The sequence below is a fragment of the Microtus pennsylvanicus genome (assembly GCF_037038515.1).
Source record: "Microtus pennsylvanicus isolate mMicPen1 chromosome Y unlocalized genomic scaffold, mMicPen1.hap1 SUPER_Y_unloc_2, whole genome shotgun sequence".
Lineage (NCBI taxonomy): Eukaryota > Metazoa > Chordata > Mammalia > Rodentia > Cricetidae > Microtus > Microtus pennsylvanicus.
In genome coordinates this window covers 2,565,704-2,574,526 of record NW_027460880.1, presented here as the reverse complement: position 1 = coordinate 2,574,526, position 8,823 = coordinate 2,565,704, and the positions used below count along the sequence as shown (strand labels likewise).

The following is an 8,823-nucleotide window of genomic DNA, read 5'->3' as shown; positions in this document are numbered from 1 at the left end:
TAATGTATATAGGTTATTAATGGATAATCATTAATAATAGTCAAGTTTGTAGTCATGTTAGTTAGATTTTCTAGCTACATAGATATATATATTTCAGTCAGATAGGCATTATTCATATCTCTCTAGACTACAAAAAAGGCTATTTAATGTTTTATTACCTTAGGGTTTTTCATGACAGTGAGACACTCTACTCTTGGCAGCACATATCTACTTCAGGAAGAAGATGGGCATCAAAGAGGATCCTTATGGAGTTTGATAGCCATTTGGGGAAGAAACTGCTCTTGCCTGGACTGATGCATAAACTGTACACAGAAAACACTCAGAGAGAGGACTACTGAACTTGCCTAAAGGTGAGATGATCTTTTCGTGTTCCTGATTCAGGAAAGGGTCAGCAAAACATTCTTCCAGACAAGCAGATAGTGACTGCCTTTGAAATTTCCTGCTTCATGGAAATGTCTGCTGGAAACTATGGGCCTGTAGGCTGAGGATGGAAACACCAACGGTACAGAGGAACTTTGGGTGACTGTCCAGGCAGCGAGATGTCTCTGTCATTTCTAGAGTTTGAAAATGGCTTACTTTTTGTTTGCTTAGGTAATACTGTATTATTCTGGAGTCTCTGATGGAGTTGAAGGATAGATAGATAGTTATAGTTTTCCATTGTTATGATAAAAGATAAAATAGATATAAATATTGTAACTGTAATTCTTGCTTGATAACTGTTTTGTTATATGTAATTTTGCTATGTTAAAGTTAAAGATTCCGTTCTTGTTTAAACAGAAATAGGAGTAATGATGGAGTATAGGTCATTGGTTAATTAAATAAAGAAACTGTTTGGCCTGAAAGGTTAGAACATAGGTGGGTGGAACAAACATAAGAGAATGCTGGGAGGAATAGGAATTGAGCTTAGGGATGCCATGCACCTCTCCCATGGGCAGAAATTGTAGCTCTGCACTCTGAGGCAGATGGCGATACAGCCAGCCACCAGGTCAGACATGCTAAATCTTTCCTTCTAAGCGCACCTCGTGCTGCAACATACATTATTAGACATGGGTTAAGAGGGTGAAAATAATGGGGCAGGCAGTGTTGAAATGAATAGTTTTGTGTTGTTATTTCGGAGCATAACCTTACAAGGCGGCCCCATGGGGATGCAGCCCTGCTTCTCAAATTTCTACAATCAAGGGGGACATGGAAGAAGGGAAGAAAGAAGAGAGAGAGACAGGGAAGAATGGATGAATTCAATCATTCATTGGAAAAATGAGTGAACCAATGAATGAGGAGACCTAGTAGGAAAAAATGTGCTGCATTCCCTCAGATAGTCAGGTCAAATTAAGGATTGACAAGGTTTTCCACTAAGGAGGAGGCTTATTCCATTTTACCTTCTTTGTGCTCCAGGCCCACCCACAAGAGTGATGATGAGGACAGGGAGAAGAAGAGGAGAGGGTGTACCAGAATTCCCTGGTACAATTTCTCACCCAAATTGTAGCCAAATCACCTGACCTGGGACAGCTGATCTACATGCTGGACCCTAACTCCCAGTCTGACAACTCTAACATTTTAACCAAGTTTGTGAAAATGAAGAAACCAAAAATAGCCCAGTTACAGGATGGCAGGTTCCTTACAGGATGGGAGTCAGACATCAGTACCATACTGGTATTTGGCGGTTTGATGGGTGTGTGGGGTCTTTTCCAGACTCCACCTAGCATCATGGATTCCCTACTTTACTGATATTATGGAGTTCGGTGCATTCATCATATGTGTGCATGTCACACACTAGTGGGCATCATATGTACATGTTTATCCTGTGTGTGGGTGAGTGTGTTCATGAGTTTTATAGCCCAAGTACTACAGAACATGATCAATGAAAGGGAACACTGTTTTCCAGATATGGCAGGGCAATTATTTAAATGAACTGACAAGGGTTGGATGGCATGGATAAGACCTATGAGAGTTCAAGGCATACCGAATCCAGGCATGACAAAGTAGGTGGCAGACAGAATTCTGGCAAAACTAAGTAGGTAGCTTGATGTAACTTGCTGGAGAAGAGCAACTGAGCTGAGACACTTTTCACTAAGCAACATGCTCTTGTGGAGATCAAACATCCTTTGACTTACAGCCAGTATGAATTAAACCATTCATCAAATGAAACCTAATTTTCTCTGATTTTGAGTATACATTTGTGTCCCCTCCTGATTAATCTACTCTTTATCCTCTTAAGTCCCAATACCTCACGCTGATATCGGTGACATCTTTCCATTTGACATGGTTTTCCCTCAAGCTTCATACCGCCCCGAGATCATACAACTTTTTGTCCCCTCTCCACTGCTTCCTTGACAGCCATCTTGTCCTTTACCACACCACGCATCCCCAGTCCTTTACTCTCCAAGGGGAAAAGACCATAAATCCTGCTTTGTTTTGAGGCATGTATTTCTGTGATGCCCCATCCACCAAACACAATCCATCATTGACCAAATAACACAACATGTTAACAAATTTTTATTCTTTGAGAAAGAATAATCCATTGGAAAAGATACCAGCATTCATAGAAGACCTGAGGTATCTCTGAAAAAATACATTAACACAGAGAGAATTAAGTCTGCCCCTCAAAATTTGAGAATTTCACTTTAACAGATCTTCACCAAATCATAGACATAGATATGGAAGTCATTATCAAACTTGATGAAATACACAGAAGGTTTGTTGGGAACTTGGCAAATAATTTTACCTATCTCTTGGGTTCCATCTTTTTTGTTGTACTGCACTCTTTTGCCCTCCAAGGAATCCCTGCCTAATTCCAAAGTCACCTCTACTGGAGGACATTCAGGCGTGATGTGGAGGTTGCCTTCAATGGAATCATCATGATGGTGGTAAAGGTACAGGACTGGATCATTCTCGTTGACAATGTAGAAACAGGTCGGTATGGTCTGCACATCATCTGGGAACACGCCACTCCACTCTTCCTTAGAGCCTGGCATGATGTGGAGGTTGCCTTTCAGGTAGTCATCCAGGAGGTCGTAAATGTACAAGACCGGATCTTTCTTGTAGGTAATATAAAACCAGGTCTTCATGATTGGCACCTCTTCTAGGACCATCCCGTTCCAGTCATTCTTAGAGCCATTTGTGCCCATGAATGTATGTTTCACTGCTCTGCCAACTATGGTGTTTGAGAGATGAGTGTCTGTCACCTGAGGAAATGGCACATTATTAGGCAGGATCTTCAGGTTTAAAATCCTTTCATCACTATGAAGCTCCAAGCCATAGACACAATCAATCCCATCATATTTCAACAAATAGAGAGAGGGATATGTTGGCAGTTGATCTAGAATGATGGCTTTCCAATGGGTGACTGGTTCATTGGCTTTCTTCCAGCCATGAGAAATTCTGCGGCCAACAATATTCTCCAGGGCCTCAAAAGGCTTACTAAGTTTTTGCTTCTGGAGCGATGGCCCATTCTTCTTCTGGAGATGTGGCATGCAACTCATACTAAGAGGCATCTTCATCATGGCGGGAGACTTTCTGAGATAGGCCACAGCACTCCTGTTCCTCTGTCTCTTGGCTCTGTTTCTGTGCTTGGGCTTCATAGCTGCCAATCTCTGCATAGGAAGAACTCTTCAGTTTAAATCAGACACAAAGTGGTTTCCTCCACCATAAGTGCCTGCAAGGATAAGAAGGTGAGCATGTGAGGTCAAGGCTCTTTTTAGGAATAACTTTGGAGCAGGTGAAAAAGGCAGGGCTGAATAGATTTGGATACCTAAATGGAATATGTTCTTAAGAAATTAATAGGAAAATTATCAAACTCTTGTCTACAGCTCAGTATATGTGTATCAGAGACATATTCCTGCTACAAAATGCAATTGACCTCTACTGAGAAACCTACTTCCTGACTTACTATATCAATGAGAGAAGAAGCTATGCCTATACCTAAAGTGAGAAAGAAATATCTGAACAGATGGCAAAGAATTCAAAGAACAGCCACTCCTCTCCTTACCACTCAAGCTACTGGTTAGTTGGCTGATCTATAACCACCTGCCCAAAGTCATGGCACTCCAGTCCACTGGCTCTCTCTATTGTGTCTGCTGATCTAGATCCAGGTTGATTACATAATGATATTCTGTATCTTCATTAGAGAAGTGAATACTGTGAGTCAAACTGCCAAAAGAAAGAAACCTTAATCTGTGCAACAGCACCTATTAGAAATAATTATCTTTTAAAACACATATGGACAAAGAGGATCTTTGCCATTAAGTGGACTGAGGAATTGGACATTTTTAGCAAAGATAGAGTGGGGAGAATACCTGACATTAACCGTCCCCAGCTATCAAATATAGGAGCTGTTAACGACATAAATTTTGGACCCAGAGCAGATTTGAAAAAAACCTTTCTTTGACTACAGAGGTCCTAGTTGCTTCCTAAACATATTTATCAAAAGAAAATATCTTGGCTCTCTAGATTCCAACTTCTGGAAATTCGGTTGAACAGTTGTGGAGCCCAAGAGCTGAACTGACCTCCTCAGCCAGCGTGAAGATAGTAAGCCCACCTTCACAGAAGACTAGTGCTTCATGTGGAACAGAGTTGCCACCCCCAACCAAAGCTTGTGACATCATCAAGGCTCTACTTATGTCATAAAACTCCTCCTAGCCAGGTTTCTTCCCTACTAACCCCCAGATATGCAGCATACAGGTCCTAAAATGCTGCTCATACAGCCCCAGGAAGACCCAAAATAAAAACCCCAATCTTCTTCCCAATTACTTGAGTCATATTTTCCAAGTAACTCAACCCCTTTATGTGTTTTTTTTTCTGTAAAATAATTTTTGGTCTGAATCAACAACTCACATGATTTTTTTTTCCTAGCTCCAATGTCCTCATTGGTTATTTTCTATTGATTTTTCCATTACTTCATAATAATAATTATCAAACTTTCCACTTCTCTTCCTCCTCCCACATTCTTCTTGCTCCGCAAATAAACCTCTCCACTCAAACACCAGTCCAAATAGAGGGCAGGGTACTTTGAGCTGTGGGAAGTCCAAGCCCACCCTTCATCCATCCAGATTTAGCAAGGTATGCATCCACAAAATATATGATCACAAAAGGCCAGTGTATGATATGCAGACAATTGCAAGTGCCATTATCTTTGGCTTCTCCGTCTGCCCCAATTGTCAGCCACATTCACAGCTTCCAGTTTGATCCCATGTTCTTTCATTCCCAGGTCACTGGATTAGTTGAAATCCCCTTAGTTCAGGCACAGTGTCTCATAGTGTGGACCAAGCCCTTATATTCCTGACATCCTTGCTCTTTTTCTCCATCCATCTGCTCTTCCACTGGAGCTTGGAAGCTCCATCTAGTTTTCTGATTTTGACCCTGACTTGATCTCCATCATTTGCCAAACAAAAGTTCCATGGTGGTTTTCAAGATAGTCAATCATCAGTCTGACTATGGGACAAGGCACACATAGTTCCTAGGGACATGTCACAGTGCGGTCAATCTCTCCTCCCTGCTTAAGTACCTAGAGAGGGTCACCCTATGGCCTTCTGAGAACCACTCGAGAGATATCGATCTTGACATCCCCAGAATGGCCCCATAAATTGAGATATCATCAGTGTATGTGCATTAACTTGTGTGTGTTTGTGTGTGTGTATTTAAATCACAATAACAAATGGATTGTAATATTGATGTTTCTTCTCATCTTGAGAGGAATATTTGCTACAGAAACACTCTCACAGTAATAGTGAGAGTGTAAACTATCTAAGAAAGGAGAAATAACTGGAGGAATCCCCCAGGAGTTAGGCTCAGTGTCCCAGGAATTACGCCCAAGGAAAGTCAATGAACTCAGTGATGGAAGATAAAACCCAGCCTAAATAAAACCCTAAATCATTTAGGTGGAACATGAGATACTCTTACAACAGTTACAAGAGGTCTAAAATGCCTGGACAGGAACATAAGGGGAACACAATGACGTGGAGCTGAGAGTGCATGCCAAAACTGATTGGATCTGGCAAAAATTATGTAAGCATACCAAGGAAACCACCAGTGGGACAAAACCCTAAGAAATCTGTATGACAACATATCATGTTGAACATAATGAGATTTATAGACAAAGGAAAGATCTTAATTATGTCACTGTCACACAGGTGATGATGAACCAGTTCCATCGTAGAGTGACTCCCTGCTGTGTTTAAGATAACCTGTCAATTCTGTCTAGTCAGTTACAAGGAAATTTGCATTAATTACACAGATTAACTATCAGCATCATTTACTGCACAATCAAAGGCAAGGCAAAGAAATCATAGACATATTGTTGAATGCTGATGATGTTATTGGGAGATTTGATGGGCTTTTTCTTAAAGGGAAATCATCGGTGACTATCATGCATGAAGCAGATCCTTTCTCTGTGATGTTTCCTGAATAGCCACTGAGATACCAGCCCATTGAGTTGTGGTCTCTCTCTCTTTTAAAAAGCAACTTCTACCTTCAGCTTGATCTCTTGCTTGAGCTTCCCTTCCGGCTACTAGGCTCCTTTTCTGATCCTGCAGAGGGCTTTTGTAAGGTGATGTGGGAGTGTCATATATCAATCTGTTGATTTCATTGGCTAAGCAATAAAGGAACTGCCTCGGCCCATTTCATTGGTTAGAAGATAGGTGGGAGGAGTAGACAGAACAGAATGCCAGGAGGAAGAGGAAGTGAGGTCAGACTCCGCAGCTCTGCTCTCCGGAGCAGACGCAGGAGAGACGCCATGCTACCTGCTCCAGGGAAGACGCACGCTATGAAGCTCCAACCCAGGATGGACTTAGGCTAGAATCTTCCCGGTATGCGCACCTAGGGGCGCTACACAGATGATTAGAAATGGGCCAGAGCAGTGTTTAAAAGAATACAGTGTCCGTGTAATTATTTGGGGCATAAGCTAGCCGAGCCAGGCGGCTGGGCATTTGGGGACGCAACCCTGCCGCCGTCCATATTACTACAAATGGCGCCCAACGTGGGGCTCGAACCCACGACCCTGGGATTAAGAGTCCCATGCTCTACCGACTGAGCTAGCCGGGCCAGGCGGCTGGGGATTTGGGGACGCAACCCTGCCGCCGTCCATATTACTACAAATGACGCCCAGACGTGTGGCTAACTGAGTCCACAGAAAGCCTGAGAAAGCTTAGAAAAGAATAGAGTAAAGCATGTTTCTTACGGCAATTTCTTGGGTCTGCTCTACTTGCTAGAGGCAAGCAAGCGCCTCATCTAAGAGAGGCTTCCTGACTCAGCTTCAGCTGCAAAGCCTGCAGCTCATTAAGAGGTCCTGCCACGAAACACTTAAACAGTGTTGACAAAAAGCTGAACGCATGTTTTTCGGTTTTCAACCGTAGCAGGAAAAAAGCTGCGCTGTTTAAAAATGCCGGCTTTCTGGGCCATCCTGCCAGGGCAAACTCTGACTGTTTGAGGCAGGAGGGCCAGCTACCGAGAGAGGATTTGAGTGTTGTCTGTTGTAGCTTGCTGGCTGGCAGGGAACTTGAACCGCCATAGAGGTGTGGCTATAAACATGGCTGCAGCCTGTATATCCGCCATGAGGCTGGAAAGCTAAGGAATGGACTGGATCTAGCTGGCAAAGCCATGCCTTTAGTCCTACTGAGATTGCTTGGCAAATTAAAGACTCACGTGGTCAGAAAAAGAGAGATATACAGTTAAAGAGAGATTCAAAGACAGAGAAAATTTCTGAATGGTTTAAAGTGTGTTAAAATATATGCAAGCTGAAAGTTGAAGTTCTTAAAGCAAAAAACAAAAAAAAAGGAAGAGAGTTGTTGTGTGTACACACCTTTAATCCCAACACTTGGGAGGCAGAGGGAGATAGACCTCTGTGACTTCAAGGTGTGGTAGCACACGCCTTTAATCCCAGTGCCTAGAAGGCAGAGACAAACAGATCTCTGTGAGTTCAAGGTGTAGTAGCAAACACCTTTAATCCCAATGCCTGGGAGGCAGAGACAGGCGGATCTCTGAGAGTTCAAAGACAGCCTGGTCTACAGATGTGCGCTCAAAAAGCAAAAAGTTAACGTAGGAATGTCACAGCTTAGATTCTTAAGCGCCTAGTGATTTAAAGGCGCAAATCAAAAGTGCTCCTGGATAGTAAAAAATTGCAGATTCACAATAGGACAGATTCAGACCACTAAACGAGTCACACTGTTGGATGAATGTACGTAGGCTTGGGAGAGAGAAGAAAAAGAATATAGAGAATAAAGTTAATGGTTTTAAAAAAAAAAAGGTAAAGTCTTTAAAGAGACAGAATAAAGTAAAGTGATAGAGTAAAAATAAGCCGCGTAAAGATGAAAAATTCACAGAGAGTCTGGATTCTTTGTATTATTATGTTTTCTTTAAAATTTTTGACTGTGTAGGAGCTAAGTACAGAGAGACATTTCATTATATGGGCTGCCCAGTGGAACCAGAACGGATATCATGAGGGTATGATATCAGAATTTGGGTCTAAGGATATGATGCTTTGGAGAGAGTCTTCTTTTGTTTTCACAGAGGACCAGACCCTTTGGATTTCTTCTATCCCGATTTGGTATGATAGACCACGACCTCCTGAAATGTTCCTGTGAACGCCCTCAAAAAATTACGTCACTCAACTGCCAACTGAGATAAACCTGGCACACAGGTTACACCCTAAATGATCTGATTAACAGTGCCCTCATTCAGCAGGAAGCAGTTTGGAGAGAAAAAACTGCGCCCATGTTCCCAAATATAGTTTATAAATGTTCTTTTACATTTAAAGGGGGATATGATATAGACATGAATAATTTGCATTAGTATAGATTTTGCTTTATTGATAGAGATTTACGGTTAATTTTG

General features: G+C 42.0%; 1 non-coding gene across 1 annotated transcript; it reads right to left on the bottom strand.

Annotated features, from left to right (window-relative positions):
• Positions 1 to 6,962: 6,962 nt before the first annotated feature.
• Positions 6,963 to 7,035, bottom strand: Trnak-cuu (transfer RNA lysine (anticodon CUU)). The gene has a single exon. It is a non-coding gene; the product is annotated as a tRNA-Lys (tRNA).
• Positions 7,036 to 8,823: the final 1,788 nt, after the last annotated feature.